We start from the raw sequence: 24,693 nt of genomic DNA on the forward strand, positions 1-24,693 counted from the left end.
CTGTGATTAGGGTCAATTCAGGGTTGAGGAAAGCAAGGCTTACAGAGGAGAATAGCTTGCCCAAGATCACCATATTAGGTCAGGATCGGAACCACGGACCAGAACTAAGACTTTTTAAATCCAGTGCTTGCACTACCTTTAAAAAAAAACATGCAAAAATTATTGTATTAACACATAAGCAGTAGATATATGATGTAAAAAATTTTTAAATACAGAGAAGCACACATAAAAAATAAAATATTGTATTTCTACTATTTAGAAATCACCGCTATAAACCTTGCAGCAAATACTTCCAGACACACATATATACTTTTATCTAAATGAGATCATACTGTCACCTGGTTCTTAAATTTGCTTTTCAGTCAACAAGTATTTCAGTAAACTTTCTTATCTAAACCTGAGATCATATTTACCCAATGACACAACAATGTTCTTTACAGCTGATTTATTTAAAGAATATCTATTCTAGGACGCCATACTGCATCTGTTTATATGCTTCTTAAGATTCTTTTAATGTAGCATTGTTCTTTAAAAAAAAGATATTAATTTGTAGAAGAGACTAGGCCAGTTGTCCTATACAAAGTTCCATGTCCTAGATTTGCCACCTGGTGTTGTTTAGCTTGTTGCTTCATTCCTTGTTAGTTGTGAATGAGAGATCAGAGATAGTAATGAGAGTAAGAATCTCAACCTATGATCAATAAGGAATGTATCTGTAGACAAGGCACTTAACTTTACTGAATCCCAGTTTTCTACTCACAGGGGATTGTGAAGATTAAATGTGCTGCTGAATGCCTAACATCAAATGCAACAAATATTGGCTAGCATTAGAGGACAGTCACACTAGGGTAGTAGGTAATAAAACAGAACTTGTTTTTAAATCAGTAACATTTGATAATTGATTGGATATGGATAGAAAGAGAGCCTTCAATCAATATGAGTCTTTACACAAATCTGCTTGCTTAAGGCAAGTGCTTAGTTTTAAAGTTAATTCCATAATATCATTATACTATATAGAACTGCTCAAAATTTTAAAGCATATATTTTAAAGAAAAACAGGAGTACTGAGCACCTGTTCGATTGTTGTCTCTCCCCTCATCTCTAGAATCTGTCTGCTCTGTTTACTGGCTGGGACCTCAGTAGGCATGTCTTCACCACACAAACCTGGCCACAGCTGATTGATTGTATGAAGAACAGATTCTTACCCAATCAGATTCTCTCTCCTGAGAGTGTGGAATTGGGACTAAGGAATTCCACACTGGTCTGGGTTGGTCTGATGGATGAAGATGTTGTAATTCAGGAGCTCTGGGTCAATCATCTTCTGCCACATATTTAGAGTAGCAGCTAAAACTATTCTGCAGAAATGGAAGAATGAAGCAAATCTGAAAGAAGAAAAATTAGAAATGAAAGAGATCTCTTCATTTTCCAATTCATTTCCATGTTTTGTTTCTAGTCTCCCACACACACACACACACACACACACACACACACACACAAACACACACATTTCATTCTCTAATTTGATAATACATAATTAGTATTGGCATGACCTTTACAGCCCAATTAAAAAGGTTATCAGATTTTTAGCTGTCTACTAGTAGAGTCAGAAAATGAAGATGATATAGGCTAATATGTTTATTTCAAAAGAATGTTTAAATTGGAACAAATTTTTATTAACAAGAAAGATAATTTTATATGACATAGAAAAAGAGCCAAGATATAGAAAGGTGTTCAGAGATACAAGATACTACTTAAGCACTAAGAACGATTTTTTGCAAAGTCAGTGCTTAATATGGTAGAGTGATGCCCACTAATAAACCTTCTTAAAAATAATTACAGAATATTAACATCTAATGAGCAGTCACTGAGGCCAAGCACAAAGTTTTATAAAAGAATCAGAATGGTAATACTTCCAGAGAGGCTAATAATAATATCGAATTCATTATTTTCACTAAATATTTAATTCAGATGAAAAAGTAAAATAGAATTAAAAAGTTACTAATTTGAAGATTCCTGGGGTGAAAATGTTTCTAACTGAGCATATTTATACACTTTCAAAATTTGTGAGCTAATTTATTTTATCTTTTCTATCAAACCATTATTCATAGTACAGTGCTCATTAAGGGGGGGAGCTTGTGGAAAGAAAGGAAATTTTCAAGCATGATGGCTCTAATGTTTATATAATAGGTGCTTTGTTGGCATACTGCAATCTGATATCAATCCCAATAGCCTTTGGGAGTCTGAGAATTAAATTTTTGAAAAGTTATTTGAAAGTCTATAACCAAAATTTTGGATAAAATGCCATGTAAATATATGAGAAAGGATACTGCTCAAATGTAAGAAAAATGCTGTTAGCAAAGCCACCCACACAGTCATTCCTGCTCAGTTGCTTTCCTGAAAATGTGATTCCCATAAATGTCCATTGTTTTGTGTGGTAGATGTGTCCACCAAGATAATTATAAAGAGTAATTCAGTGTATTTATTCAATTAAAAAATATGTATGAAGTATCTCCAATGTGCCAGGCAAATGTTCAAGATGCTGTGGGTATATTTGAGACCAGGAAGAGCAGGTGCGTGAGGGAAAGGACGAATATATATATATATATGGTGGAAAAACAAGGCGAAGTAAAGCACATTGAGGGAGATGTGGAAGGGAGAAGTGCTGTTTTAGCTCTAGTGGTCAGAAAAGCCCTGCATGATTGAGGTAGCTCTGAGCAGAGCTGGGAGAGGTGAGTACATGAGTCATGTATCTGGAGGAAAACTCTTTCAGGCCGAGTGCACAGTAAATGTGCGGGCCCTGAAGTGGAAACATTCCTGTCATGTTTTAGGATAGTAAAGGCAAACGTGGCTGTGGTTGAGCACGCACGGGGTGAGTGAAGAAAATGAGATCAAGGAAGTATCTGAAGAACAAATTGTGACGGTTTTAAATTTGTCTATAAATTCTATAATACCCTTTCTTTCAGAAAGATGAGGCTAATTCTTCACCCCTTAAATGGGGGCCGGATTTAATGACTTGGCTCTAATGAATACAGCAGTTCTCAACCTGTGGGTTGCCAACCTGTGGGTGGCGACCCCTTTGGGGGTCGAACGACCCTTTCACAGGGGTCGCCTAAGACCATTGGAAAACACAGATATAATTACATATTGTTTTTGTGATTAATCACTATGCTTTAATTATGTTCAATTTGTAACAATGAAAATACATCCTGCATATCAGATATTTACATTACGATTCATAACAGTAGCAAAATTACAGTTATGAAGTAGCAACGAAAATAATTTTATGGTTGGGGGTCACCACAACATGAGGAACTGTATTAAAGGGTCGCGGCATTAGGAAGGTTGAGAACCACTGGAATAGAAGGTGACAACGGAAAGTTATGTGATTTCTGAGGCTAGATGGTAAGGGAGATGGCTTGTGCCAGCCCTTTCCCTTGGATCACTCATTCTGGAGAAAACCATACACCATATTGTAAACACACCCAAGCAGCCTCAAAAGAAGCATACATGGAAAGTGAGGAAAGCCTTCCACTAAGAACCAGCCTAATTTACCAGGCATTAGAGTGAACCTCCTCGGAAACAGATCCTCCATCCTCAGTCAAGCCCTCAGATGACTGCAGCCCCAGCCAACATCTCCCAACATCGTAAGTGCAACCTCAAAAAAGGCTCCAAGCCAGAACCACCTAGCTAAGATGCTCTCTATTTCCTGACCCACAGAAACAATGAGAGATGTTACATTTTTATTTTTTCATTTGAAGCCACTAAGTTTTGAGATAATTTGTTATGCAGCAAGAGAAAACTTCACTCAGCGGGAGAACAGATATAAATAAAAGGTGGCTGCCCTAACCGGTTTGGCTCAGTGGATAGTGCATCAGCCTGTGGATTCAAGGGTCCCAGGCTCGATTCCGGTCAAGGGCATGTACCTTGGTTGCGGGCACATTCCCAGTGGGGAGTGTGCAAGAGGCAGTAGATCGATATTTCTCTCTCATCGATGTTTCTAACTCTCTATCCCACTCCCTTCCACTCGGTAAAAAAAAATCAATAAAATATATTAAAATAAAAGGTGGCCAAGATCCTCACCTCTAAGCAGTCAGGCCCCAAGAGGAGGATGAGACAATAAGGTCAGTGCCCCAGTATTGTCTCTGGCCCCATGGTGGTCTGACCACATTTTATTCACCCTGGTTTCCCTGTCTGCTTGCCACGTCATCCTCCCCCTGCCCAATCCTATCCCAGAAAGACTGTCCATCTTACATTCATCCACATACTTAGATCTTTAAATCTCCACTTGACTTTGACTTCTCTCTGCCATGAACTCACTGTCTAACCCCCGCCTGCCCCGACCCTGCTGTCCTTTCCCATTGCCTCCCTGCTCCTGCCTTTTGACCCTGGCCTATTGGTTTGCTGTTCTCAGCTTGGCTCGGACAACTTCCAGTGATCTCACCCTACTGTGGAGCCTAGATAGGACTGTTGTGTTGTAAAAGGTCACCAGTCAATGGGGTGTTTAGAATTCAAAGAATTTCCCTGGAGAAAAAAAATTATGAGAAATAGTAGTATGGTTCCCAGGCCAACCCACAAAGGCCTATTTAACCAACCATGGCTTAGGCGTAACTGTCCTAAGCGAGGGGTCCTCTAAGCCTAGAGAGGTCGATCTAGAGGGAAATAGGCAAGAGAGTGGAAGCCCCTGGCAATTGAACAGTTCCCAGGGGAACAGGAGGGAGGAAATGCCAGTGGCAGAGGAGAAAGGAAAAATATTGAACAGTTCCTCAGTGGGCAACCAAGCAGAGGTGAAGGGTGCAGAGCAGAGGGCACCTCTGCCCAGACAGGGCTCACAAAGTAGGGATTATCACAGACTGGGAAGAGCCCAGAGGGAGGGGAGCAGGGGCCAGCCCTCCTGATCTTTCCTAAGCAGAATAACATTATGGCAGGAATCCCTTAGCCACTGAGTACCTGCCCCCAGATACCTCTGTCTCTCTCTACCCCTGTTCTTGTGAAGTTCCTGATTTTCCTCTGGCCCTTTGACCACCCACCTTAGCCTGCTTACTGGAGGGCCGCTAATTTCTGTCTGTTCCCATAGTGAGATCGACTTTGCTTGGTTTGCTTGCTGTTTGGTTGAAGGAGTAGTGTGTTTTGACTGCCCAACATCCATCCATTTCACATCCTTACTTTCAGTAAGTGCACCGCAAGCTCCTTACAGGAATCACCCTCTTCCATTGGACACAAACTAGGGGGTTTTTGATCTCGGTGCCATGCCCTCTCCTAGCCACTAGAACTACTAAAGGGATTACTTTCAATTCCTCTGGGTCTGGCTCACTCTGCAGCTTTGCCTTCAATCTGCAAGTGCCTTTCAGTAAATTGCTTTGTGCTTGAGTCTGCCAGATTTACAACCAATGATCTCTATTGCGTGCAGAATATCAGAATGTTCTGTTCATTGTTCATTTTATACTTGTTAATACACTCCCTGTCTTGACCCCAGTTGACTCCTACACAGACTCTGGCAGTTCTATAGGTGCCCTGCCTGTCTCATACCCCCAGATCACTGTTGCTTGGGTCCCCCTGTGACCCCTGCTGCCTTTGCTTTTCTCAGCAAGGTTTGGGCTTCAGTAAAAGCAAATATCCATAAGGGTGCCTTCTCAGCCCTTGTCATTTCTTCCCCTTTGAATAACACATCCCTGTCCACTAGGCCCACAGGTCTCACAGTCACCTGTGTGACTGAATTAAATGCAGACTCCCAGGCCCCAAGCCCAGGAATTCTGCTTCAGTAGGTCTGGGGTGGAGCCGAACAATCAGCATCTCTACAAACATCCCAGGGGATCATGGAGGCCCAGGGTCCAGGAAATGACACAGCATGGCAACTCCAGTCATTCTGCATACTCTTCAGCTTCGCCATTCACAGTGGTTGCTTCTGCTGGTGCCCTCACACAGTCCCTGGGCCGTGAGACCTCAAGGATTTCAGTACATATTTCTTTCACTTTTCATGGACAGAAAGGGACCCAGAGAGAGAACTAGTAATAGGAATAATAACAGTTTAATTCCCATGAACCAATTTGCAAATGTAAAGTTATTATTGCCAAGTTGAATACTGGTAAAAAAACAAAAATTGAGTGGTGAGGCAAGTGGAAATCTGCATATTGATAAGGTTGCAGACATGTTGGTCAAAAGATACATTCATTCCTCTGTAGTCCTCATTTGACAATTGAAGAATAAAAACCCTAGCAGCCATCCCAACCTACCTGATTGAACAAAACAGAAGTAACACTCAGAGACTCCGATTCCTCAGCACTCAGAATATTAAAACGGACCCAGGAAAGGCTTTATTCATCAGACTGAGCAAGAGCCCTGTTTCAAAGGCAGGAGGAGGGACCACCGCAGAACACAAAAGAATGTTCTAGCTCTTGTTTCTGTAGGATGGAAAAAAATAGCAGAAATGTTGCCAGCCAGACAAAGCAAAGAATCTTTCAGACTTTGGAAGAGTATTATATTACATGCAGTTCTTAGTAATATCTAGCATTGATCTAAAACTAACACCCACGGCCAACTCTGCAGTCTGTTTTATGATTACGAAATGATACAACATTCTCAACGTCTGAGAACCGACTCTTTGCATGGGAGGTGGCCAGGATTGCTAGCGCAGAAGCTTGTTTTTCTTTGTTTTCACATTTTCTTCTCTAACTTCCTATCACTCCCTTCTTAAAAAAAAAAAAAAAGTCTTTGTAGAAGCTGCTCTAGTTTCTTCCCTTAGAAATCTGCTCTATTTATTAACTACTCCTCCGGTGAAGAAATTCCACTGAAATTCCTTCAGGGCCTGGCTGCCTTTCAGCTTCTCTTTGCACATTCCTGCCTCTATGTATGTCACCATCTTAAATAGCTGAGCCTTCTGTGCTTTAATAAGGTCTCTCTGTAATCTCTTTCCTTTTTTTTTAAGAACACAGACCTAGTTTTGCGAAGTTTCTGAACACCTCATATTGCAAAGCCCCCATAATACTCTAATTTCTGTTTTACCTCATCTGTGTCCTCACTGGTCAGCTAATACCAGAACGTACCCCATTACAATAATTTCTTACATTTCTCACAGTGGAATCAAAATGATTCCTCCAGGCTGGTATTTGAATTACATCCCACTCCCACTTGTACCCCCAAACCCCTAGAGGTACCACATTAAAAATTTAAATGTGCATCCTTCACAGATTCCAATTTTCTGGGTTCCAAATTCCTGCTACTGAATTTTTTAAAAGGCATTTTCCTTGCTAAGTTCATGACATGTCCAAGCATCGCACTGTCTGCATAAGAGAAAGCAAACATCGCAAAACATGATTTTCTGATCATTATTGGCAGGAATGTATCAAATGGGGGGGAGGGGAAGAAAACAGCAAAAATCTTATGGTCTTTCTTATGACAAGGGCTTCTTCGAAAAGAAGCTTTCAGAAGCCCTTAGGAGGAGGATCCCACCCTTAGAGTATAAGCAGTCAGCAAATATCTCATCTTGAAAGCACCCAGATGGAGGCTTTCAAGGTGTGGTCCTTTGAGAAAATCTCAGAACTCTCTCTACAAAATCAGTTAAATGAAGTAGTTCATAAATGCTTCTCTCACCACTCTTCCCCACCCCAACCTCATTCCTTTTATTAAATTTTCTCCAGACCCTTGACTTTTAATTGTAGCAAAATCCAGCAATTCACCCAAAATTCAATGGAATTCACTGCCTCTTTTGGCTAATTCCTGAGCAGGGTGAAAAGTCACTTGGTGACTTATTGAGGCACCTTCAAGGTCTCCTCAACTGACCTTCTGATGTCTCCCATGAAGGTCTGGCACACTTTCCAGGCAATGGGGCTCTCTGGCAGCTGAATACGTCACCATCCTAAATAGTAGCTATCCAGTCCTGACTTGAGACTCCACATGGCCCTCCTCTGGCTGCTTCTGCTTTCTCCCTCCAGGGGATGAGATCTTCCTGTACCTGTACAGAAAATACCTACTATCAGCGGATTTCAATTTATGGATGTGCATAGTCATAATGCCAAATGCAGCTTAGGCAGTACTGTGTTTTCTTGCTGAATCGTGTTCTACAGTTTACATTCAGCTCACAGGGTATCCTTAAACTGTGTCACACAAATGAAAACTGACTGTTGGGGAAAGAATTACTTAGACTTTATTGAAGGCAGTTATATTTGAGGATCTCCCTACTTCACTAAGCAGCTCGGTTTTAGTCACATAGCAGGACTCCCCAACCCCTTTGAAAACAGCCCTCTTTCCTTTGGGGAGCTCCTATTCTCCCAGTACCTAGAGGCAGAGCTCCACCGCTGCCCCTGAAACACCAGGGGAAGCGCATATGCGCCTGCGCCCATCACAGGTTGTGGTTGGCTCCACACTAGGCCAACCATGACCTTTCCCTGAAAGTGACGCTCAGATGCTGGGTGAAAGAAGTCTCCTTGACTCAGGGGTTGGTTAAAAGAGATGATGCAGACCTGCAGCTAGTGATGCCCATTTTTTTTTCTGCCACTTGAAAATATCCTAGCTGTAAAATGCGGCCAATCAGAGGCAAAAGTTGAGACATTAATACCAACCATTGCTGACATCATTCCAACTGGTTTGGAAATACTGGAGTGCTACTTGTCTATGAGATAAGAGAGCAAGCTAGATATTTAAATTGTTTTTATGGAACAATGTATTAAAAGAACAGCTTAATCCCAGATAGAGCTAGGAAATATCAGACCTGTATTTTCATTGCCCACCTCTACCTCTACTGCCTCACACGCCCCACCCTACCTCAGTGATTATTTCCAAAAACGGTTTCAAATCTTTTATCTGCAAGACTTCTTTGTTTAAAAGGAAATCTGCAATGTAATTCCCCTGCAATATTTTTTTTTTAAAAAGATAAGTATTCTTTTAATCTCCTCAGCATCAAATTTATTTCCAGGCTACGTTTAGTTGATTATTTTGTTCATTCATTGATTTTAGTATCAACAAAAATCCAGATTACCAGAGATAACTATTGTAAATGGTACCAAAAAAAACAACAAAAACACAAAGTAGCTCACCTTAAATTCTTGGAAAATTTTTTAAGCAGGACAAGTTTTATGCTGAAATACACACACACACCAAAAAATGGTATATACTTGAGAAAGTGTTTTATCAAGAATTTCAGTTAAAATATATTTTAAATAAATTCTAATCCAATAGTTAAGTACCCTTAGTTTATCCCTGTAATCTTGTGGTAGGCAAAATTCTATCATGGTCTCCAAGATTTCCATCCCATGGTGTACACACTCTATACAATTTCCTGTCCCCTTGCTTGTAGGAAGGATCTGTGACAGTGATAGGACTGCACTCTCATAATTAGATTAAATTATATTGCAACGATGAAAAGATTTTTAAAGTATTTTTTTGTCAGTTACAGTTGATATGCAATACTATGTTTTAGGTGTATAACATTGTGATTAGACATTTACATAACTTACCAGATGATCACCCTGATAAAAGGTGAATGGATTTTGTATATGTAAATAAGGACCCTATTCAGTCAACTTTGAGTTACTCAAAAGGAGATTAGTTAGTATCACATTGTAAGGTATATAAATGTTGAATCACTGTTTTGTACACCTGAAACCAATATAATATTATATGTCAACAATAATTTAAAAAGCGGTTCCCTTGGGTGAGTCTGACGTAATCAGGTGAGTCCCTAAAGGGGACTCAAAGCAGCAATAGCTACTCTGCATTGGCCTGAAGAAGTAAATTGACATGTGCTTGCCGAAACCGGTTTGGCTCAATGGATAGAGCGTCGGCCTGCGGACTGAAAGGTCCCGGGTTCGATTCCGGTCAAGGGCATGTACCTGGGTTGAGGGCACATCCCCAGTAGGAGATGTGCAGGAGGCAGCTGATTGATGTTTCTCTCTCATCGATGTTTCCAACTCTCTATCTCTCTCCCTTCCTCTCTGTAAAAAATCAATAAAATATATTTAATTAAAAAAAAAAGAAGAAGTAAATTGACATGTGCTGAGAGGGGCAGCCTCTAGAACCTGAGAGTGACACCCAGCCAATAGACAGCAATAAAATGGCATGTAAGTCCCCGAAATCACAAAAGGACTGAATTCTGCCAAAAAAGGAAGGAAGGGAGGAAGGAAGGAAGGAAGGAAGGAAGGAAGGAAGGAAGGAAGGAAGGGAGGGAGGGAGGGAGGGAAGGAGGGAGGGAGGGAGGAAGGAAGGAAGGGAGGGAGGGAGGAAAGGATTGAGTTTGGAAGACAACCTCAGATTCCATCACAGTTCTAGTCAACACTTTGATTTCAGCCTTGAGAGACCCTCAGCAGAGGACCCAATAGCTCATACCGGGATACCTGATCCACAGAAACTGTGAGATAATAAGTGGATATTATTCTAAGCCACCCAGTTTATGCTAATTTATTATTTAGAAAAGAAAACTAATACAAACTCTATAGAAGATAGAGTTTTGTGCTAAATATTGGAGGATGCCCATCTAGTGGTCAGGAGATTCTAAGAGACTTTCATGATGTTGATAGGAGTGCCTTCAGAAAAAAAGCCACTGTTCAGAAAGAAGAAATCAGAAATGGGGCAAAGACAGCTGTGAAAACAGATGAGGAGCAAACAGCAGTGTTTGTAGCCTATGAAAGAGATAAGTGGCTAAGAACCTAGTAGTGGTATCAAAAATTCCTACTGTCAGAACATGGGAGGGGAAAATGGGTATAAAGCATAAAAGAGGGGCTACAAGCTTATAAATAACATTTATCTATGGTTTGATTATTAAAATAATACATACTGAAGAAAATTTTGAAATGAATAGCAAATCCTATATAATAAAAGGCTAATATGCAAATAGACTGAACAGCATAACAGCCAAACAACCAGTCCCTATGACATGCATTGACCACCAGGGGGCTTATGAGGAACATGGCAGGCATTGGCCATGGCAGGATGGTGGAGTAGGTGAGTGGGGGTGCCAGGCCAAGGCAGGGTGCTGGTCGCTGTCATCAGGGCAAGCCTCTGGTGGTTACTGAAAATTCTTTGCTCCCGCACACCACAGTCCTGCCTGGTGCTCACACCTGCTTCTGGCACCAGCCCTGCTCTCACCTGCTGCTGGTGCCCAGCACTGGTCCAGATCACTCGGTGCCATCAGCGGGTGCGAGTGGGGCTGGCACCATCAGAGCATGGGAGCAGCGGCAGTGACAGGAGCAGGGCTGCAGGAAGACAGAGGGCAAGGGGCTGAAGCAGGAGGGGCTGGGCGGGAGTGCGGAGGAAGGGCCAAGACCCACCCTTGTGCCCAACACAGCCTCGCAGCCCACAGTTCCTTTCAAGGTGCACAAATTCGTGCACTGGACTCCTAGTAAAGTATAAAAGAAAATGCATACTTGTCACATAGTTGTAAGCACATATATTTTGTACCTTGCTTTTTTTAAAACCTAATCAGTCAGTATTATCCTAGGTTTATGTCATCTACAAATTGTCATCTGCGTCGTTGTAAAGGCTGCATACTATTCCATCTCATAGTATGTACTATAACTATAATTCACTTAACAATTCCCCTATTGTTAGAAGCTAAAACTTTTCTTAATTCCAAAATATTTATTCTGAACTTGGTAAAAACCTTCCAGCATCAAAATCTGTAGAAAATTGTATTTGTTCATAGAACTTATTGCCCTAGAATTTGACTACATTCCCCCACTATAAAACTGTCTAGAATCAGCCTCACAGAGGTTCCTGCTGTATAAAATCTTATTTTATCTTTTGTTTCTTCTGTCCTTCCATATTCTCTTTATTCAAACATACTATGGCTCGATCCAGATGACTTGTTCTCATTGCAATTTCCTCCCCTGGGAAATCTGTTCTTTCCTGGCCTCTCTTCATCTGTCTCGTTTGTAAATATTAAGGTATGATATGAGATTTGTTCTAAGTAATGTTTACTTTCTTCTTTAGTAAAAGGCATCTTCCATCTCTAAGAAAGCCCTATTGTCATTGTCACTAATAACTCATTCCCTGTGCACATGCAAAATAATCCCTACCAGCCTCCAGGCAATCCTCCCACCCTCCCATCCTATGACTTCCATTTGTCATATTTTCCTAGTGCTCTCTTCAATTTACTTTGTAATCTCTCCAGTTTGCCTCTGTCTGTACTGTCATATGTTTACACTCAGCACAGAGAAGCCACAGAGCTAGTGGATAGTGGCTTAGTGCAGAAGGCAGGTTTTGAGGTCTGGTCCGCCTTTGATGGGTGACTGGCACCCCAAGTGGGAGAGGAGCCCCATAAGGGAGATGGCATGCAGGGTGTCTCTGGGAAGTAATGTAACACAAGTTTTACAGGGTCTGCATGTCAGCATCAGAACTGAGGTGAGGTGTCTACGTCTGGGTAGCAATACTTTTAAAAGCTCCCAGATGATGCTAATGAGCAGCCAGGACTGAGAATCATTACACAAGATATTCTGCTATGCGGAGGCAAGAAGAAGGAATTGACAAGGGCATCCTACATAACTAGGTGCTTTTGTGGTCCTAGGCTGCTGGCTTTTACTCCTTTTCTGGCTAACACTGAACGGCTTCCTCATAGGGCATCCTTGTGAGCTCTTCAGAAGGCTCTAAGTGCTTCCCCACTGCCTGCTGTGAGGATGCACTTCCAGCTAAACCTCTTACCCCTCCTCACCACCTTCCCTTATGGTTAGGGTTCCCTCAACCAAGGCCCTCTCTCCTGGGTGGCGCAATAGCCTAAAGACTCCAGCCTAATGATACTTGTGTGCCATTCCTGGGTGCATGGGAAACTCAGGCCAAGCAATGGCAACACAGGCTCCTCTGTTGTATGCTGTCTTGTCCTTCCATTTCTGTCCCTGCTTGGGCAGAGGAAGGGTAAATCAATATGTCTTCTGCCTAAGTAGACATCCAACTGAGGTCTTCCTATAAGATTGTGTTGTCTATACACAATATTAGAGCCCCACTCAACCTTGTAGCTTGGGTAAGAAGCACCTTTTGTTTTGGCGGGGAATAGCCTCAAATGCTCAACATTGAAATCCTACTCTCATTCTCCTCTCTCTTCCACAGTATTCTGCCTATATAACTGGTTGGGGCTGGAGATAAGGCTGTTTCATGGCCTTAGAATAAGCCTTGAGACAGCATATAGTCTCATTTTTAGAAGCTTTGTTTAGAGTTCAAATCTAGCTGAACATTAGATTCATCTATATCATTTTTTAAAAAATGTATGTCCCCAAATCTGTCCAAGTCCTAGAGACCTTTCTTTCCATTGGTTTGGGGTAAATCTTAGATTTTTGTGATTTTTTCCTTCTTTAGCTGTTTTTAGGGGGTTATTGAAAATTTTTGAGATGATCCTACAATTTGCATTCAGTTATAAGAAATAAGTCAGAGAGATACTATCTACCCTTTACCTAGTCCTCCCCAACAGTAACATCTTACAAAACTATGGCACAATGTCACTCCTGGGTAATGACAGTGATACCAGTCAAGATACAGAACATTTTCATCAACACAAGTTGCACAAGTTGAAAGCACTATCTGTTTTCTGTGTACATAATTTTATCATTCTTTACATAAATGGAATCGTGCAGTGTGTAACATTTTAAGCTTATCACTCAGCATAATTCTCTGGGGATTCATGTAGGTTGTTTCATATATTGTGTACCAAGAATTTGTTCCCTTTTACTGTTGAGTAGCATTCTAGGTATGGGTGTACCACTGTTTTCTTAACCATTCACTTGTTGAAAAAATTCTATGTTGTTTGCAGCCCTTGGCTGTAATGAATAAAATGGTTATGAACACTTATGGATAGATGTTTGTGTGAACATAAGTCTTCATTTCTTTGGGATTAATGCCCAAGAGTGTAATTGCTGGGCTTTATGGTAGTTACTTGTTCAGTTTTATAAGAAAATGCATTGCTTCATGGTCCAAGATAGTTCTTTGAATACCAGTGATCATTTCCTGAATTCTAGATAACAGAAAGGAGGAAGGGCAGAAAGGAAAAGGAGTCCACTCTAGTTATATCACTTATTTTTGTGGAGTCTTCCCAAAAATTACAGAGAGCACTTCCACTTATGACTTACAGAAATATCCAACAATACCTGGCTACAAAGGAACCTAGGAAATCTTATCTGAGTGTATTGCCACAGTAAATAAAACCATGGTTCCATCTATCAGAATAAACTAGATTATACTGCAACTAGAGGCCCAGTGCATGAAAATTCATGCACTGGAGGGGGGTACCTCAGCCCGGCCTGCCCCCTCTCACAGTCTTGGAGCCCTCAGGGGCGGGAGGTGACCTGGCAATCAGGGGAAGGCGACGCCCCATCACACCTCTGCTGCTGCCACTGCCGGCAGCACAAGCCTCAGCCGGCCCTGGTAACCTGAGCCTCAGGTGGCCCTGGGCGGCTGGGCAGCCGCCATCCAAGGCTTGCCTGTGCCTCAGGTGTCAGCTGGGCAGCCACCATCTGAGGCTTGCCTGTGCCTTGGGCCGGCCCTGAGTGGCCAGAGGGCTGAGGGGACTGGGAGACTCTGGAGGTAGGTGCGCGGCACACCTGCTGCCCCAGTGGGGCTGAGGGGACTGGGCATCGCCATCTTGTGGCTGTGGGCGCCGTCATCTTTGAGGGCATGGCAGTCAATTAGCATATTCCCTCTTTATTGGCTGTGGGCGTCACCATTTTTGAGGGCATGGCAGTCAATTAGCATATTCCCTCCTTATTGGTTGTGGGTGCCACCATCTTTGCAACAGTGTTAGGGTCAATTAGCATATTCCCTCTTTATTAGGTAGGATAACAATCTCAAAATTCCAGAAGCTTAACACAACAAAGGCCTATTTTCCTCTCATCTTCCATGACCATCCTGGAATGTCAGGGCTCTTATCTGTGGTGTCCTCACCCTGAAACCCAGAACCAACATCAGAAACATTGCCAGTCATCATAGGAGAGAAAAAAGAACATGAATCTCTCTCTGGTTGTTAAAGTTCACATTTTATTTGCCAAAACAAGTCACATGGCCACATCTAACTACAAGGAGGCAGAGAAGTATAATTCAACTATTTATCAAGAGGGGGAAAAAACAGCAATATTTAGTAAATATGACTAACGATTTACCACAGTTAAAGAAAAAGGTGGAAAATGATGTTAGGAAAGGAGGCAGTCTTTGCCACACTCTCAATCTTCCATTTGTGTATAACTTGCTTTTGTAATCTGTTTATTTGAAGCCTGCTTTTGCAACCTCTCTTATATATATACTAGGGGCCCGGTGCACGAAATTCGTGCACTGGGTGTGTGTGTGTGGGGGGGGGAGAGTGTCCCTCAGCCCAGCCTGCCCCCTCTCACATACTGGGAGCCCTCAGGCGTTGACCCCCATCACCCTCCGATCGCCTGATCGGCCCCTTGCCCAGGCCTGACGCCTCTGCCAGAGGCGTCGCAGTCAGGGACCCCCGATCACTGGCTCTGGCTCCCACCCAGGCCTGAGGCCTCTGGCCCAGGAATCATGCCTGGGCAGGGGACCCCCATCTCCCTCTGATCGCTTGCTCCACCCCCCGCCCAAGCCTGACGCCTCTGACCCAGGCTTCAGGCCTGGGCAAGGGGACCATCATATCCCCCCAATCCCCGGCTCCGACCCCCACCCAGGCCTGATGCCTCGGCCAGAGGAGTTGACCCTCATCACCCTCAGATCACCAATCACCGGATCGGCCCCTTGACCAGGCCTGAGGCCTCTGCCAGAGGTGTCAGGCCTGGGCAGGGGATCCCCAGCTCCCCGCGGTTGCAGGCTCTGCCCCTGCCCAGGCCTAACGCCTCTGGCCTAGGCGTCCAGCCCGGGCAGCGGGGACCTGCAGTGGCAGCGGGGGGCACCGCGATCGTGGGCTTTGCTTTAGGCCCAGGCAAGGGACCCCTAGCTCCTGGGACTGCCAGCTTCGACCGTGCCCAGCTCCCATCGCTGGCTCCACCCCTACTTCCTGCTATCACTGGCCAGGGCTGCAAAGGCGCCTGATTCTCCGATCATGGCTGGGGGACAGGGCAAAGGCGGCCCCAGCTCTTAGCTCCCCCCTGGGTTTCCGATCACTGTCAGTGGCAGGGGGCTTCTTCCTGCTTTCCCTTTCGCCTCCCTGCATTGTGCCTACATATGCAAATTAACCGCCATCTTGTTGGCAGTTAACTGCCAATCTTAGTTGGCAGTTAACTGCCAATCTTAGTTGGCAGTTAACTGCCAATCTTAGTTGGCAGTTAACTGCCAATCTTAGTTGGCAGTTAATTTGCATATAGCCCTGATTAGCCAATGAAAACGGTATCGCCGTATGCCAATTACCATTTTTCTCTTTTATTAGTGTAGACTAGAGGCCCGGTGAACAAAAATTTGTGCACTCGGGAGGGAAGGCGGGTCCCTCAGCCTGGCCTGTGCCCTCTCGCAGTCTGGGACCCCTCAGGAGATAACGACCTGCTGGCTTAGGCCTGCTCCCAGGTGGCAGAGGGCAGGCCCAATCCCTAGGTGCAGCCCCTGGTTGGCCTCAGAGCAGGGCCGATTGGGGGGTTGGGGCACCGCCCCCTGTCACACTCAAAGCAGGGTTGATGGGGAGGTTGCGGCGCCACCCCCTGTCACGCACAGAGCAGGGCCAATCAGGGGCGTTGGGGCTCCTTACCCTGTCACGCACAGAGCAGGGCCCATCAGGGGCGTTGGGGCTCCGTACCCTGTCATGCACAGAGCAGGGTTGATCAGGGGGTTGGGGAGCTCCCCCCTGTCACTCACAGAGTAGGGCCGATAGGGGAGTTGGGGCACCGCTCCCTGTCACACACAGAGCAGGGCAGATCAGGGGGTTGGGGCGCCGCCACTCTCACACTCAGGGCAGGGCCGATGGGGAGGTTATGGCTCTACCCCGTCACACACAGAGCAGGGCCCATGGTGGGGGGGGGGGTGGTTGGGGCACCTCACCCTGTCACACACAGAGCCGCAGGGCGATCAGGGGGTTCGGGAGCTGCCCCCTGTCACACACAGAGCAGGGCTGATCAGAAGGTTGGGGAGCCTTCCCCTGTCACGAACAGAGCAGGGCGGATATGGAGGTTGTGGCCCCGCCCCCTGTCACACACAGAGCCGCAGGGCGATCAGGGGGGTTGGGCACTGCCCCCTGTCACGCTGATCCTGGTGCTGGGAGGCATACTACCCTTTTACTATATAGGGTAGAGGCCTGGTGCATGGGTGGGGCTGGCTGGTTTGCCCTGAAGGGTGTCCTGGACCAGGGTGGGGGTTTCCACTGGGGTGCCTGGCCAGTCTGGGTGAGGGGCTGAGGGCTGTTTTCAGGCTGGCGGGTGACTGAAGCTCCCAACTGCTCCTTTTTTTCTTTTTTGTTTTTATTCTGGGCCAGCTTTAGCTCTGGCTCCAGCTCTGAGGCCTCTGCTGGGTTCTATAATCGAGACACTGTATCAACTCCAGCTCTGAGATCCCGGCTCACTGAAAGCTGGTTTCTGGGGTTTTGTTTATCTTCTATATTTGTTACAATGTTTCAGACTGCAGGCTCAGAGGCCTGCAGCGGCAGGCGGGGAACGTTGGAGTCCTCCGTCACTGAAGCAAGCAAGCCTCATGGTAGCTTCAAGCTGCCTGGCTGCTGGCCGCCATCTTGGCTGGCAGTTAATTTGCATATCTCGCTGATTAGCCAATGGGAAGGGTAGCGGTCGTATGCCAATTACCATGTTTCTCTTTTATTAGATAGGATTGATGATCTTGGGGTTTTAATTGTCATTACCTAAATATCTATGCAACTTCATTACTTAGTACATATATTAATGGAGTTTGCTCTCCTTGGAATATCCTTTCTCTATTTAACACCAATGTTCTCAAGATTTAGCTTAGATTTTCTTAAGTCCCATGCCCTTTCCCACTGCATCTTTTCTATGTTTAACCATTAGGACGAGGAACAGTGTGAGTAGTGGTTCTACAGTCTTGACCTTGTATGGCAGCTCTGTTTCACGAAATCATCGGAGATCCAGGGTCCTTATACTTTGCACTCTTTCATTCTTTGCATGTCACTTCATATTAAATGGCTGGTTGAACTTCAACCATCATGGCCTTACTCCAACCAACAGGAAGGATGAGAGGTGAAAGAATGGCACACAACTCCCTTTCAAATATGTTTCTTCTTAGTTGCAAATGATAGCTCTACTCACATCACGTTAACCAGAACTTATTCACAGAGCTGTACTCTGCTACAAAAAAGTCTGGGAAAATGTAGTCTTTTTCTGGTCAGGCATGTGTTGGTGTCAAAATTGAGGTTCTATTACTAATGAAGAAGAGATGATATTAAAAGAGATTGAGGGATAAATAGCAGTCTGTACTACCAAGATGAACACACCACTCCATTTTTTTCATCCTCCCTTTCAGTCTTTATTCAATCAAAATGTATCTTTTGAGTTACTACTGTCCAGCAGTAAACAAGACAGGCATGATTCCTACATTTATGGAGCTTTCAAACATTAAACAAATAGCCACCCAGATGAGTATATGATTATAAATTTTAATTGGTGCAACAACAACAACAAAAATTTGCTAAGAGAGAAACTAAAGGGAATGGGGGCTGATTTAGATGGACAGAGGGATCATGAAAAGTCTTTGGGGAGCGGGGTCTGGGGAGAAGTATGGTTGGGGGGAGACTGGCACAAGAATCAGCTAGCAATAGCATCAGGGCCATTCCAGGGAAAGGTGGAAATATCTGCAAAGAGACGCAAGAAGAGTTTGATGTATTTGAAAAACAGAAGGAAGGCCAGGGTGTTGGAACCTGGTAAGGGAGAGAAAGAAAGGTGTGAGTTACAGCTGGAAATGTGGACAGAGGCCAGATCCTGTTGTTTTGTTTGTTTGTTTTGTTTTTTCAGGTCATGTTAAGTACTTTGGGTTTTATTCCAAATACATTGGGAAGGCATTGGAGGATTTTTAAAAAGAAGAGTGACATGATTAGATACTAAGCAAATAAGGAAGTTAGGAAATAGTGGTTTCTTATTTTTCATGAGTTGCATTTTCCCCTATGTTATCTGCTATTATTATCATTCTTTGTATAATCATTTTTCTTTGAACTTTTTCCCTTCTCCTATACAAATTCATGCTGTAGTATTTGCATTCCTCTGAATTGGCCTTATTAAAATTCATCATTGGTTTATTTTTATTCTTTCTTAGGTCCCTGTTTTTCAGTTGCCTATGCTCTAAAAGAGGCAGAAAAACATAGATTCATTCAAGAAAAATAATTTTTATTAAATATACTACAATTTAAGACTAATCCCCAGTTTTGCTTCATATAAAACTATTATCAGCTCTATTTTGTGAACTCACAGGGCTGGTATAGGCTATATACTTCTAGATTCATCATTGGCTCGCATAGCCCAAAGATGAGATGAAAGGAAGGGCACGGTGGGATTATTGTGGCTACTTTTCTAACCTTTAGCCCCGCTGTGGTTGCCATGCTCTGATTTGACTTTTGACAATGACATATTCTGGCCCAATGATTTCTGTGATCTCATCAGACTTTTATCTCCAGGCTTTCTCTACAAGCCTATACAGGGACCCTGATGCTGGTCTGAGGATCTCTGCTTCAAGCCTTGAGTCTTCGCTTTTTGTATATATTTTTATAATTTTAGTAGCTTTCTATGTAGCCATCACAAAGCTAGGAAATAGAGGAAAAGTTTTCTGAGAGAGATTAATGGGGATGGGGACTAATTCAGATGGAAGGAAGGACTAGGGACAAGTGTGGCTGGGGACCCCCTTCAGTGAGATAGGAGACAGGTACAGATCACCTCTTGTATCAGCACTGTGCTAGGTAGGTACTGGGATTCAAGGATGCACTGTCTGAGAGACTCAGGGAAAAATTCATGTAAACACAGCTCATAACCTGAGGCTTGAGGCATGAGCAGAGATAACCAGGTGAGTACAACATGAAGGAACTCTCCAGGGAAGAGGCACAGTGTAGCACAACTATGCAGATAAGGGAGCATACTGAGCATACAGCCTATTGAGGAGCTGTAACATATGGAGGCTAATGTAGGGGGTGCAAGGACAGCATCTTGATTGGAGGGCCTTGTATCCTATAGGTGATAGAGGACAATTAAGAGATTTTTCTTTTTACATTCTGTATTTTTTAAATTTTATTTTTCAGTTGTAGTTGACTTACAATATTATATTAGGTTCAGGTGAAAAACATACTGATTAGATAGTTATATAATTTATGAAGTTATTTATTATCCCAATAAGTCTAGTACCCATCTGACACTGTATATAGTTATTACAATATTATTTGACTATATCTCCTGTGCTGTACTTTACATCCCCATGACCATTTTTATAACTGATACCTGGCAATCTGTACTCTTAATTCTTTCATCTATATTACCCAGTACCTGGCAATCATCAATTTGTTCTCTCTACCTATGAGTTTGTTTCTGGGCGGGGGGGGGGGGGGGGGGGGGTTGTTGTTGTTGTTGTTGTTCATTTATTTTGTTTTTTATATTCCACATATAAGCAAAATAATATGGAATTTGTCTTTTTCTGTCCAACTTATTTCACCTAACATAATACCCCCTAGGTCAATCCATGTTTTCGCAAGTAGTAAGGTAGATTTTAAGGAGGAGATTGAGATGAGAAAATCTTCATGTCAGAACAAACTTCCTGAAAGTGATATGAAGAAAGATATGAGGGCATGAGCTTGAACGCAGGGAAGCCAGCTTTTGAAGGAGTCTACATGAGAGTTGGTAAAAACTGACCTTGAGTAATGGTAACACGATTTGAGTTTTTGAGAAAGACACAGCCGGGGAGGCAGAATGAACACATCTTGGGAAATAATTGGATGAGGGGTGTGAGTGACAGTCAAGGATGAATCCTCAGTTGGTGGTTAGTGTTATCAAATTATGCTAATCACTAAGTTAAGTAATAAAGGGAGAAGAGCAAGTTTGGTAGGAAAGATAATGAGTTCATTTCCAGACATGTTGAGTCAACTGATATGAATGGGCAGAAAGCAAGTTGACTTTAGTTCCAACCTATTTCTATTTTATTGTTTCTTTACTGGATATAAAGGCTAAAAGTAAAGAAGATGAGGGAAAAAAGAAAGAGATCAGTGAAAGAGGAACTAGGATATAAGACCAAGCAATCATATTGCTATAAAATTTATGGCTGGCCATTCATTTCACAAATATTCACAAAACATGTACAATCCACAAGGTAGTATTCTATATAGCTCTCTTAGTGATCTTTATAATTGGATGAGGGGTATGAGTAACAGTCAGGGGTCAAGGATGAATCCAGTTCATGGGGTTATGAAAAACAAAATGAAAAGAAAAAGTACCCTTATAATAAACTACGTAAATGATCTAGTAGTCATACTCTTATCTAAATGTAAAAATTTCATCACCCATAGTGGGATATCCTGTCATGTTGTTTCTTGAGGTGACACAATATGAAATAAATAGCAGCATCTATGAAGCATTCTTGCCAAAAAAATTTACTTGAGTTTAATCAAGCCTTTATACTTAACTTTCAAACTATAAGTAATGTGGGGGAATTTAGGAGTAAGTCCAGCAGCAACAAGAGGGGGGAAATCAGAAAAATTTAGAATGTGGAAATTCTAGAAGACACTGATCTGGTATTTTCAAAAAGTCAGTATCATGGGGGGAACTGGTGTGATTGTTCCAGATTAAGAGAAACTAAAAGACATTGTAAGCAAATGCAATGAGTGAACTTTGATTGGATTTAGTTAGAAGAAACTACAAAAAGTATTTTGGGGACAAGTAAGGAAATATTAATATGGACTGGAATATTAGAAGATACAAGAGAGCTATTAGTGGTTTTCTTAAGTGACAATGGCATTGAGGTTGATAGAAGAATGTCCTTATTTTTAGAAGAATCATGATGAAGAATCTTAAAACTGTACTATTCAGAATCAGGAAAGCATACATCACAAGAAAGAGTTCAGAAGAGGCGATTCAATACAGGGAACTGTTTTAAAAGGTGTTAGAAGAGTTAAAAGGTCAAAAAAGGGATAAAGAAGCCATCCAAAGACTAACAAAAACAGAAACTGGCCCTAACTGGTTTAGCTCAGTGGATAGAGCGTCAGACTGTGGACTCAAGGGTCCCAGGTTCAATTCTGGTCAAGGGCATGTACCTTGGTTGCAGGTACATCCCCAGTTGGTGGTGTGCAGGAGGCAGCTAATCGATGTTTCTCTCTCATCGATGTTTCTAACTCTCTATCCCTCTCCCTTCCTCTCTGTAAAAAATCAATAAAATATATTTTTAAAAAAAACAAAAACAAAACAACAGAAACTGATTGCCACCCCTTGGGCCAGAGGAACAGAGTCCAGGAGCCAGGGCTGTCCATTGGGAATTGTCAGGGATTCCCCAGTGGAAGCCTGGATGGTGGAGAAAGAGGCTCTTTAACTGAAATAATAAAAAACACTGACAAAGACACTCCCCAAAGCACAGCAAGGGCAGTAGAAATATCCTGTCTTCTAACAGCCAGTCTCCAAAGATGGCTTCCCATTAATCAAAACCTAAACAGAAACTGGTTGCAAGGGAGCTTGGGAAATGTAGTTTGCAGGCACCACCTGCTGAAATATAGAACAGTGCAGCAGAAGAACAGGAAATGGATCAAGTGGGCAGACTGGCCAGGAAAAAGCAGTCATGATGCTTGTAACTTATTTTCAAATACATACATATAAATGCAGATAAAGCAAAAATGATAAAGTGTTGAATCTAGGTGGGCTTATGGATGTTCATTGTATTATTATTTCAGTTTTTCAGAATAAAAAGTTGGTGAAGCCCTGGTCAAGTAGCTCCGTTAGTTAGAGCATCATCCCCATATGCCAAGCTTGCAGGTTAGATCCCCAGTCAGGGAACATACAAGACTCAACTAATGAATGTATAAATAAGTGGAACAACAAATTAATGTCTCTCTCCCTCTCAAAATCAGTCAATAAAAATAGTTGGTGAAAAATCCATTTTAATACTCTATGAAAGAAACAATAAGAACCTGATGCAAGCTCATGACCATGGGAATGAAGAGAGGAAATATTCAAAATGAATTTGACAAAGTTTCTCATTAAACTCTTGTACCAAGATTGAAAATGTGGGCCAGAGCAACATTTATCATTTTTTTCCCCATCACTACACATTTGAGAGTTGAGTTTTCTATTTGTCACTCTCCCAAGGACATATTCATTATTATTTCCATGTCAGCTATAATCCCTACCTTATTTATCACACTCAAAAAAGTTTGATAAAGTGGAAGTAAATGAGAGTGACTTTAATTTGGTGGTAATCTTTAATCTGCCCTAGTTTTTAAGAAACAAATTAGTTATGAAATACCTCACAGTTGATTGCAACACTTTAGTATGTTGTGACATTGGAATTGAGAAACCTTCAGCTAAAAAATAGGATAATTATAAAACCACATACATGGTTGAGCATTTCTATCCAAAGTTGTTGATTAATGGATAGATGTCAATGTAGAGGGTGGTTCCACATGATACACCAAAGAGGATAACTTAGTTTTACCCTGTCCAATTTTACATTTTTATCAATATCTTGAATGAGATTTAGAAAACATTATATGATTATAATTGCTGACGACATTAAACTTAAGGTAAAAGTGAATGCATCAGATGTCAGCTCAAGACCCACAGTGATCTGGATCAAACAGAGTGATGAACCAATAGAACCTGGTGTCTAATAGAAACATGTGACCAGCCTTTTACTTGAGTCCAGAAAAGCTAACTCTTTATGAGATGTCTTGTATATACTACTAGCAAGCTTGAGTTCATTTTCTAGTTCCGCCACTAATGATCTGTATAAACTTCAGCAAGTTACTTTATCTCCCCTTAACTTCCTCAGTTTCCACATCAGTAAATGGGAATAATAATACCTAACTGATAGTACTCTGAGTTGATACATGTAAACTAATAGAATAGTCCCTGGCAGAGAGTAACAGAAAAGATGTTAGTTGTTATTAGTGATCTGTGTGGGAGTGTTGGTAGCAATATTATCTAGTAAATAGCTATGAAAAGGATTTAGTGATTAATATTACCTTGAATAGATTTCAGTTGTGGGACAGAGTTGTCAACGGAGCCCATGTCATTTAAGGCTTTATTTCATTAGGACCCCACTTCCTGAAATGAGGCTGATGAAGTCATGATTTATTCTGCTCTGCTAAGGCTGTTACTAGAGCAAGGGGTTCAGATTGGGTGCCATAGTAACAAGCTATCATAAACAAATTGGAGTCTGTTCAACACAGAGCTGTAATGCAGGAACTGTTGACAGAATTGGAGGTGTCAGTCTGTCTTTAGAAATTTAACGAGCTGTGGAATAGAATTTTGAACTTGTTTTGTGTGGCCGCCATTGATTTCTCCAGAACCAATGAGTAAAAATTAGCATGACACAGATTCTGAGTCCACAAAATGAAAAGCTTCCTTGTGATCAGAGTTAAGAGAACTGCTTTGGGGTGTGCTAAACTCCCTGCCCCACAATGATCAGGCATCGGGGTGACCAGTTAGCAAGGGTATAATGGGATTCAAACCTCAGATGGGTAATTGGATTAGGTGTCTTGTGAGACTGACCCATGGAAATGCTGAGATTTTATTCAATGTAATCTGTGGATTCCAGATTTGTTTTTAATTACATACTTAACTGCTTCCCAAACTGCTGCCTCTTAAGCTCTTATTGGGTTTTTTTAGGCCCTGGGCCAAAGGTCTGTACCTTTATTTCCCCACCACCAAA

Source organism: Myotis myotis, unplaced genomic scaffold (genome assembly GCF_014108235.1).
Source record: "Myotis myotis isolate mMyoMyo1 unplaced genomic scaffold, mMyoMyo1.p scaffold_m19_p_8, whole genome shotgun sequence".
In the NCBI taxonomy this organism is placed as follows: Eukaryota; Metazoa; Chordata; class Mammalia; order Chiroptera; family Vespertilionidae; genus Myotis; species Myotis myotis.